This window comes from Capsella rubella, unplaced genomic scaffold (assembly GCF_000375325.1).
Source record: "Capsella rubella cultivar Monte Gargano unplaced genomic scaffold, Caprub1_0 scaffold_3, whole genome shotgun sequence".
Lineage (NCBI taxonomy): Eukaryota > Viridiplantae > Streptophyta > Magnoliopsida > Brassicales > Brassicaceae > Capsella > Capsella rubella.
In genome coordinates this window covers 11,017,616-11,028,165 of record NW_006238921.1, presented here as the reverse complement: position 1 = coordinate 11,028,165, position 10,550 = coordinate 11,017,616, and positions in this window count along the sequence as shown.

Here is a 10,550-nt window from a genome sequence, read left to right as displayed (position 1 = left end):
GGAGCCAAGACGCAGGTTTTTTCCTTCGTTAGGGATAGGTTAAACGTCCATATTAATGTTTGGTCGGCAAAACTATTATCGAAAGGTGGGAAGGAAGTCATTATTAAGTCAGTCGCCTCTTCGTTACCGACCTATGTCATGTCATGTTTTCGCCTTCCCAAAGCAGTAACGTCAAAACTTTGGGAAGCAGTAAGCGCAATTGCAAAGTTTTGGTTGAGTTCAAATGGACAGTCTGGGGGTATGCACTGGCGGGCGTGGGACAAATTATGCTCGTCCAAGCAAATGGGTGGGTTGGGGTTCTGAGATGTAAATGATTTTAACACGGCACTTCTAGCAAAACAGCTATGCCGGTTGATGGAAGTGCCAGAATCCCTATTTGCACAGGTTTTCAAGGGTCGATACTATCGGAACTCTACTCCAATGGAGCATATCAAATCATACTCCCCATCTTATGGCTGAAGAAGTATCACATCGGCTAGATCTTTGGTTCATAGAGGACTTATTAAACGAGTGGGAGCGGGGGACACTGAAAGAACCCATCCCGTTTTTTTTAAAAACATGCTGACCGGATTAAGCCCTAAATCAATTCAAATTAATTAAACAACACATAACATAACCAGCGGAAGGCTTAAGCATAAATCCATAAAAATTTTTTATTAATCCAACTAGTTCAACAAAACATTATTCCAGAAACATAAGCACCCTAACATGCTTCTAAATTCCTTTCTAACACCCTAACAAATCCAACAATAATCTAAAACACTAATGAGCGCCTAGATCATCCTCCTCTCCTCGCCATGATTCCACGGATAACACTTTAGCTTTACCTGCATCACAGAAAGAGATGCATAAGTATTTCATAAATACATAGTGAGGCAATCATCCCACCACTGGCTATACACACAAGCACATTCAACCATCATTCAAGGAAAAGAACCAACAGCCAATAAAAGACAAACAATAAATCGCTTCTGACTATCGGTGTCAATCGACACCCACCACTGACACCGGTCTCGACACTCCAATCGTAAGTCGCAGTTATCCTCGCGAGACAAAACGTTGGTATCGAGCGACACCCACCATTGGTGTCGATCGACTCCGACTTTCTGCAGACGCTCCAACTGCTTTCTCACTGGATCTCCTCTCCAAACCACGTCCATGAAATGAGCGAGTCTCCAAGGGATTCCACAGGCATCAATCATCATATAAACAGCCAAACAAGCAAAGAAATCAATCAAACAATGATCAAACACCCAAAACAATGATCAAACATGCTTAGATAAGCCTTGGTCATGCACTCACCTCTTAAACAAGAAGGAACAGCAACGAAACAGGGCTTGCAAGGGTGAAAACAATCTCCACAGACACCAAATACCACAGATCAACCCTTCTCTAGCCTTGAACCACCAAGAACAAGCTTTGATCTCTCCAAAAACCCACTTAAAGGCACCAAAAAGGATCAAACTCACTCTCTCTTCTCTCTCAAACTCACAAAGCGACAAAATGAAGTTAAAAGAGAATAACAGCGCTTCAAAGTTTATAAAGTCGACCTAGGTTTTCTTCCAAACCAAGCCTCAATTGAACCGACGATTTAAAATTAAACCATCGAACAAAAAATTACTAGTGTCGATCGACACCCAACCTTGGTGTCGATCGACACCACCCGAAGTTCCAGACACGGGGGTTACAGACACTATCTCTGTTTGGACAGATCCCTGGATTCCAGCTCAATCCCCGAGACCAGCCTTAAGTAATGGGTCGCCTTTGGGCCCTTCAATTCAAATTCGACACTTAATTGATCGTCAATCAAATTCCTGGCGGGTGGACGTGCTTCAGGAACTCATTTCTACAGAGGATGTAGCTATGATTAATGCCTTGCCAATCGGAAACACACCAATGGAAGATACCATAGGATGGCATTTTACCAAAAATGGAAAATACACGGTTAAATCTGGTTATCACACAGCGAGGCTGCAAGACCCAAAATTACCAATTATGAGGATATATGGACCGGACATTAATCCACTCTTGGCAAGGGTTTGGAAAGCACGATGTCCACCAAAGCTACATCAATTTATGTGGCAGGTTCTGACAGGATGTATATCGGTTACGGCTAATTTACAACGGAGGGGAATTAATCGTGATACCAATTGCGCTCGTTGCCGAGATCAATTGGAGACGGTCAACCATGTCCTTTTTACATGCCCACTGGCCTGCCAATCTTGGGCCATCTCTTACATTCCGGTGGGGGCTATAGCTTTTCCTACTGAGTCTGTATATGCAATATGGATCATATTCTTCGGTTAACTTCAGAAGGGGTTCAGACTGGTTTCTCACCTTGGCTGTTGTGGTATATCTGGAAAGCTAGGAATACCAAAGTTTTCGAAAATGTGGATACAATTCCAACATGAATAGTTCGGATTGCAAGAGATGAGGCGAGGGTTTGGCAAGAAGCCTAAACTGAAGATTTAGGGATCACCATGGTGCCTCCTCTAGCTACTACGGTTTTACGGGGGCGTACAAACCCCCTAACTAATATGTTTACTGGTCATCGTTGCTTCATACATGGTTCTTGGAAGGACTCTGACTGATTTGCAGGTTTGGGATGGTTTTTTCTGCATGCTCAGGCACCTTCACCAAGGATGGGTGCCAAGAATCTCCGCAGAAGTCTCTCTCCCCTCCATGCTGAAGTAGAAGCGCTGGTGTGGGCCATGCGATGTATGATTGGCCACAATTTTAGAGATGTAGAGTTCATCACTAACTGTTCAGACTTGGTGAAGATGGTGTCTTCTCCTACCGACTGGCCGGCCTTCTCTGTCTACCTGGAAGACATCACTACTGATAGGGCAGAATTCTCGTCCTTTTCTTTAATACTTGTTCCTAGAAGCTTGAATGTAAAAGTGGATTATTTGGCTCGACAAGCTCGGTCCATTCCGCAACAAGTCCAGTATGTTAACAATTGCCCGTCACATTGGCTCTTTTGAGCTTATCGTTTGATTTATTTGATGACAAAAAAAAAATAGTCTTGAAGATGGTATTGAAAGAAATGTAACCAAAGTCATACTTGCAGGAAATGAAAAGAAAAAATGCAGAATTATAATTTAAAGGTTCTTGAACACTTCTTTGAAGACCAAATTGGTTGTTTTCTTCTTTGGTTTGCCTTCTTTATCAACGATGAGCACCTTCAGTCAGCAACATAGAGCTGTCCATGTGAAAAACATGGTCTAGGGAGGTAAAGACCGACGTTACTCAAAGACTGTCCCTGACTTTTATTAATTGTCATGGCGAACGCAACAGCTAACGGCAATTGTCTTCGACGCATCATAAAAGGAAGCTTTGTGTCTGATGGAGATAACAATATACGTGGAATCAACACTTTATCTCAAACTCGATCTCCTGTTATTATGATTGCTTCTATAACAAACTCAGCCAATTGTGTACCATTCATGAGGCCTCCTCTAGCATCTATATTCCGTAAGAGCATAACTGGACAACCAACCTTCAACCTAATAAGATGGTTAGGTATTCATGATACCTTAATGCTGTTCAAAAGCTCTGGGGTCATCATTGGATTTTTTGCAGAACGTAGATTAGACGGATCTATAGAATCTGAACTGAGATATACTCGTTCTTCACCTGTAATAGTTTAAACTCAGTACCAAAAAATTAACTCACCACAAATGTTTTTGTTTAAAAACTTTAACTAACCTTGTAGTTGATCAAGCATGTAGTCGTTAATAATGCCCACGTCATCATTGGTAGGACACAAGATTGCTCTCTGTTGAAATAATTTTGGATCACTCTCCTTTTGAAAAATTTGAGGATCTCTATAAACCTATTTGCTAATCGCTTCTATAGGATCATCTGCATCAGTAATTAGTAAATCTTCTGGAATATCTATAAGAACTTCCCCATCATTAGGCTCTGAGATTTTACCATCATCCACTCCTAGTATCCACTCTGAAAATTCCTAAATTTCCTTTGCCTCCTCTAAACTCAATTTCCCATAACAAAGCCTCATATTCTTTGCAAGTCGCAAAACCTTACAATGATCCCAAATATAAGAAGCGTTTAGTGCAGCCATAATGATTTATGCTCTTCTACCACCTGACAGGTAATACTTGACGGAAATCACCACCAAAGACAACAACTTTACCACCAAAAGGTTAGGTTTCCAGCAAATCCAATAATATCAGTCAAACAATTATCTAATGACTCAAAACAATGCTTACTCATCATTGGAGCTTCGTCCCAATTGTTCAAAGATGCTGCTTCTACTAATTTAGCCTGATCAGTCCCTTGTTTAAGGGGATTCCAAACCTTGAGTGAGCTGTCCTTTTACCAGCTAGTAGTAGAGAAGCTATTCCACTTGAAGCAACATTGAGTAAAATATCTCCTCTACTTCGTAGAGTGTATAAATGCAAAAGATTTATAAAGCTTGAAAGTATAAACACGATCTAATATAACAGTCAAACGCATACATACTATCTTACAAACGTATGCTTTGTACTACGATGTGTGTGCATTGATTTTAAATAGCATCTATATTATTATTTTGATCGTAGCATTTTATAGACTATATACTCTATAGTCTGTCTACACATATACGTTTGCAGCAGACCCTGCAAACTGTTTAATTATTGCTACTCTAAAAAAAAATATTGTAAAGAGTACGTTCAAGAACCAAAATCTCAAATCTTAGCATATACCAATAGCTCAACGCTTTAACAATTATTCTATTATTGTAAGTAAGAGCTTACTTGGAAACAAAGTCGACAATCTCAGGAATGTCAGGATTAATCAGAAGCAAAGACATGTCGTAAGCATTCGAGATCGATCTTTGACCTAATAAACAAAAAAATACAAACGTTTGTGTGGGAATTAAGAGTAATATTGTTTAGCTAATTGCTGCAAATATTTTTTTTGTGACTAACCGTTGAACATGTTTATCTTTGGCAAGACGAATCAAGCAATTAACTGGGCTACCTTCTGCCTTTTCACATTCATCTCACATGTTTTCAGCAAATCTCCCCCACAAAGTACAGGACAAACGGTTATCACTGCAAATTTTTGAAGTTGCAAAATTATTAGAGACCAATAAACCGCACGTACCAAAGCAAATATCTAAACATGATAGCATTACCTTGTGTCTCTGAGTTCTATTTCCAACCGTTTCGATATTTTGCCATTTTGATCATGAGTTTTCATAGCTCCAACGCTTACGAACTGTCTAAACACATCTGTCATATTTTCATATGGAAAGAGCCAATAATATCCGCACATACATAAATGAGAAACCGAATTCGAAAATATAGTTTAGAAAGCAGTAATATTAGAAGATCGTTTTATGGTTAAAAATTCTTACCAATTAAAAAACGTTCTCATTGAGACCATTGTCATCGAGGATGTTTCCAAAGTCAGCCAGATCGAGAAACATGTCATCGGATAGGGTAGGTGAGCGGCCAATGATCGTCTGGTTAGTGAAGGTCATCTTGAACGCATGTTTAGTTGCTCTATTTTTTCCCATTGATTTAGTGAGCTGAAAATTCTCAAAAGTCCTCCACTCTCCTGACACAATCATTCTGTGAAACTTATTCACTTGTTGCTTCTTAACAGTTGCATGGATGAGTGTTCCCTGCACAATGGTAGAATTTAGTCAGTATAAAAACACAAACATATATAGAAATTACAAATAAAATATGAAACTATATTCAGACCTCCAAATCTGCAAGAATCATCTCAATGGTTTCCCCACAGTAAGAAGTGTACTGCCTCCAAGAGTGTAAAATCTTAGCTTGCACCTTCCATGTTGTTTTGAATGACTTAATCAGAGCAAGGCTTGTGATACCATTAGTTTCTGCCATTTTTTTGAGTGATAAAATGTGTTTGTAGCTAATAATCTTTTGGGAGAACCGTACACCATCGAAGGCCTCATCTCTTATTTATATTAATTCTAATGGAACCTAAAATATTCTTGGTATTTATTATTTTCATATATTTAGTTGTTATAGTTTGGTAAGTAATTGATTTTCAAAATTGTTAGTTATGATTTTCTGGTTTAGGAAACAAATACTAATCGTGATTTAAGTATATGATTTATGGATTAGGAAATGAACATTATTAGTTATTAGATTTATTTTATTGATTTACCAAATTTGATACATTGAAATCGGTTTCTTATAAGCATAGTTAATTATTGATTAATATAATTTATTAATTATATTAAAAATTAGTAGATGAATCCAAACTAAAAATAAATTGTTTGCTATATTTTAGGAATGTATTTTAAAGTGTGATTATATTATTTGATCTTCTCCAAGATATTAGTCGATGGTGTAGGATTAAATTTTATGAGTTTAATTTGTTTATATAATTGTTTAAATTGTTTCCTATATTTTTGGAATGTATTTTAAAGTGTGATTATATTATTTGATCTTCTCCAAGATATTAGTCGATGGTGTAGCATTAAATTTTATGATATTAATTTGTTTCGATAATTGTTTCTATAATTAAGGGGTTCGGTTATGTAGTTTTCTTATATTCACATTGGTTTTGTTTTACCTTTTTTGATTCTATAAACTATGATTGATTTATACAAAATGCTTCCTTTTTATTAGTATAGACTAGGTTTGAACCCGCGGTACACCGCGGGATTATGTGTAATTAAGTTTCTTAAAAATATTAAGTAGTTTAGGAGTATTTTATAGTACTCATTTTTTTTATATGAGTGTAGTTTGTATTTGGTTGAATGAAACATATTGTTTTAACGGGTAGACGTACGTGTATAGTTGTTTTTTATTTTGAAAATGTAACTATATTTAGAATGTCTAATAAATATTGGATTTGGAATTTAATTGTATTAATTTTGCAGTTGTATCAAAATCTTTAACTAATATAAAATATATTTTTTCATTAATATTTTTTAAATTTCGAATTAATTTTTCATATTTTTTAGATTTCAAATTCCAAATGAATTATATTCTAAATCCAGCAATGGACGGTGGCGCGAGGGGCCCGGTACCCTCACTGTTTCCCCCATGAGAGTCGTCTCATGGAATTGCCAAGGAGTCTGCACTCAGTTGACTCAAATGAGATTAAAGCGTTTATGTCGTATTGTAAAGCCTAATGTTTTATTTCTGTGTGAAACACTTAATCAGTGTGATGTTGTATGTAATTTTGCTTCAGTTCTAGGTTTCTCTAATGTAATAACTGAACCACCTAGTGGCAGAAGTGGTGGTTTGGCAATGATGTGGACAAACAATGTATGTTTATCCAGAATTTCTCAGGATAAACGTATGATTGATGTTCATGTTAACTTTAATAATATAAGTTTTTATTTATCTGGTGTGTATGGTAATCCAGTTCAAAGTGATAGATACTTATTTTGGGATCAGTTAAAAACTTTGAGTCAAACAAGAGTTGGTCCTTGGATGTTAGTAGGGGATTTTAATGAGATTTTGAATAATGATGAAAAGATTGGAGGTCCTCGTAGAGAAGAGTGGACATTTAGAGATTTTAGAGACATGGTTACATCTTGTAATCTTCAGGATATTCAGTCTAAAGGAAATCGGTTTACTTGGATAGGAGAGAGGCGTAATCACACTGTTAGTTGTTGTCTTGATAGAGTCATGGCCAACAATGAATGGACAGCAAGTTTTCCTGATGTTGTAACTGAGTTCATGGACTTTTGTGGTTCTGACCATAAACCCACGTCTACAACCTTCACGAACACATATACAAATCACCAAAAACCTTTTGTTTTGATAAGAGGCTAACCAATATTCCTGACTTTGATATTATTGTGGAAAAAGGATGGAATCATTGCAAAACAAAACGTTTCTATTCTATTGGTGATCAAATATCTAACTGTCGTCTAGCTATGGCAAAAGGAAAACATAACTCTAACATTAATTCAGCTAAGCGTATTGTTTATTTCCAAGAAGCCCTAAACAAAGCCATGGAGAGTTTGAACCGATGCCATCGTCAACAAATTCCAAATCTGCAAAGGGAGCTCCAATCAGCTTACAATGACGAAGAATACTATTGGAAAAATAAAAGTAGGAATACTTGGATGAATTTGGGTGATCGAAACACTGGTTTCTTTCATGCAAGTACAAAAACACGATACTCTAACAACTTTATTTCCTTTATTCGGGATGATCACAATAATTTTTATCAAGGAGATAAAGCAGTTGGAGACCATGCACAAGAGTATTTCACTAATGTTTACACGTCAAGTAAAATTCCTGTTGCGCCTATAGACTTTGGCGATTTCCCCTCCACTGTTTCAGCAACCATGAACGATGATCTTACCAAAGAGTTTAGTGCGACCGAAGTTTTTGAAGCAGTCTCCTCCATTGGCGATGACAAAGCACCAGGACCAGACGGTTTGACTGCTCGATTTTATAAACAGTATTGGGATATCATAGGAGATGATATAATAATGGAAGTTAAGGATTTCTTTGCAACCTCCTTTATGAAACCAGGTATCAATCACACAAATATATGCATGATACCTAAACATGATAAACCTTCCACTTTATCAGATTACAGACCTATTGCTTTATGTAATGTCCTTTACAAAATTATATCTAAATGCCTAGTAAATCGGTTAAAAAAACATTTGAATGGCATAGTTTCAGACACCCAAGCTGCTTTCATTCCGGGTCGTCATATAAATGATAATGTTATGATCGCACATGAGGTGATGCATTCCTTAAAAGTAAGAAAAAGAGTTTCAAAAAATTATATGGCCATTAAAACTGATGTTACTAAGGCTTATGATAGAGTGGAATGGGACTTTTTGGAGGTTGCAATGAAATTATTTGGTTTCTCTGAAATTTGGATTAATTGGATAATGGCTACAGTTAGATCTGTTCGTTACTCAATATTGATCAATGGTACTCCTCATGGCTTAGTCGTTCCTGGGAGAGGTATTCGTCAAGGGGATCCGTTATCTCCATATCTTTTTATCCTTTGTGATGATATAATGAGCCACCTTATTCGAATTCGTGTGAAAGATGGAGATATTCGTGGAGTCCGGATAGGCAATGGTGTTCCTTCAATAACCCACCTCCAATTTGCTGATGACTCTCTTTTCTTTTGTCAAGCAAATGTTAGAAATTGTCAAGCTATAAAAGAGGTTTTTCAAGTCTATGAATATTACTCAGGGCAAAAAATTAATATGAATAAATCTCTTATAACATTTGGTTCAAGAGTAGATGGACGCACGCAAAATAGACTTAAAAACATTCTGAATATTCCAAACCATGGGGGTGGGGGAAAATATTTAGGCTTGCCGGAACAATTTGGAAAGAAAAAAAAGGAAATGTTTAATTACATCATTGATCGAGTCAAACAACGTACTTCGACGTGGAGTGCAAAATACTTATCTCCGGCGGGAAAAGAGATAATGCTGAAGTCTGTTGCTATGTCAATGCCTGTTTACTCAATGTCTTGCTTCAAGCTACCCCTTGGTCTTATATCGAGAATCAGTACTCCAACAGTTTTGGTGGGAAAAAGGTCATCAGAATCGTGGGATATCTTGGATAGCTTGGAAGCGCCTTCAATATGCTAAAAAGGATGGTGGATTGGGTTTTAAAGATTTGGAGAAATTCAATGACGCTTTACTTGCGAAACAAGCTTGGCGAATCATTAAACAACCAGAATCTTTATTTGCTCGTATTATGAAAGCTATGTACTTCCGTGATTGTTCAATATTAGATGCAAAAAATAGATCAAAACAATCGTATGGATGGGCATCGATTCTTGCAGGTTTAGAAGTTATTAAAAAAGGAACACGATTCAAAATTGGCGATGGTGAGCATATTCGTATAAATAAAGACAATGTCTCTTTAACACATCCTCCTAGACCGGTTTATAGTATTAATCCAGATGCGGAGATTCATATAAGTGACTTGATCTCGACGACTAGAGGATATAGACAATGGGATACGAGGAAACTTTCGGAAAAAATAAGACCTGAGGACCATGCTCTTTTACAAGATATTTACCTTTCTCAGCAAGTAACTGCAGATGATGTGGTTTGGCACTACAACAAGACAAGGGAGTATTCCGTGCGATCCGGTTATTGGATTACCATGAACGACCCCAATACTTTGGATACTCGTCCACCTTTACCTCACGGCTCCACTTATTTAAAGAACAAAATTTGGAAACTTGATATTCTTCCCAAAATAAAACATTTCCTTTGGCGTTTCATTACTCGATCTTTAGCCACAATTACAAGATTAAATTCTAGGGGACTGAACATAGATCCAGTATGTCCGCGTTGCTTTAGGGCGGATGAAACAATAAATCATATTTTTTTCACTTGCCCTTATGTTAAACGTATTTTGGATTCTTCTCATATTCACCTTCCTAATCTATATACTCCTTCCATTGATAGTGAACAAAATTTAAAAAATATTATTGACTTTCAGTTCACATCCTTCTCCCAACAAGAAAGAATGCTACCTTTGTGGCTTCTTTGGCATATTTGGAAATCGAGAAATAAATTTATTTTTGAAGGTGTTTGGCTCTCTCAGTCC